Below are 334 nucleotides of genomic sequence, written 5' to 3' on the forward strand. Positions count from 1 at the left end.
ATATATATATATATATATATATATATATATATATATATATATATATATATATATATATATATATATATATATATATATATATATATATATATATATATATATATGATTGCTGAATTAAGTAATTATATATATTTCATATATTTTTTTATTATTCATTCATAAACCGCTGTATTTGACCGTAGTGTAAAATGTGATGTTCGCCTCCCTTTAAGCGTTCTGCGCCTTTAAGAGCCGGTGTGTGTGTGCGCGTGGATGTGGATGTGAATGTGCATGGTGAGTGAGTGAGTGAGTGAGTGTGTGTGTATCTGTGTCTGTGTGTGTCAGCCGTACCACC

The sequence above is a fragment of the Gobio gobio genome (assembly GCF_949357685.1).
Source record: "Gobio gobio genome assembly, chromosome: 11".
Taxonomy (NCBI): domain Eukaryota; kingdom Metazoa; phylum Chordata; class Actinopteri; order Cypriniformes; family Gobionidae; genus Gobio; species Gobio gobio.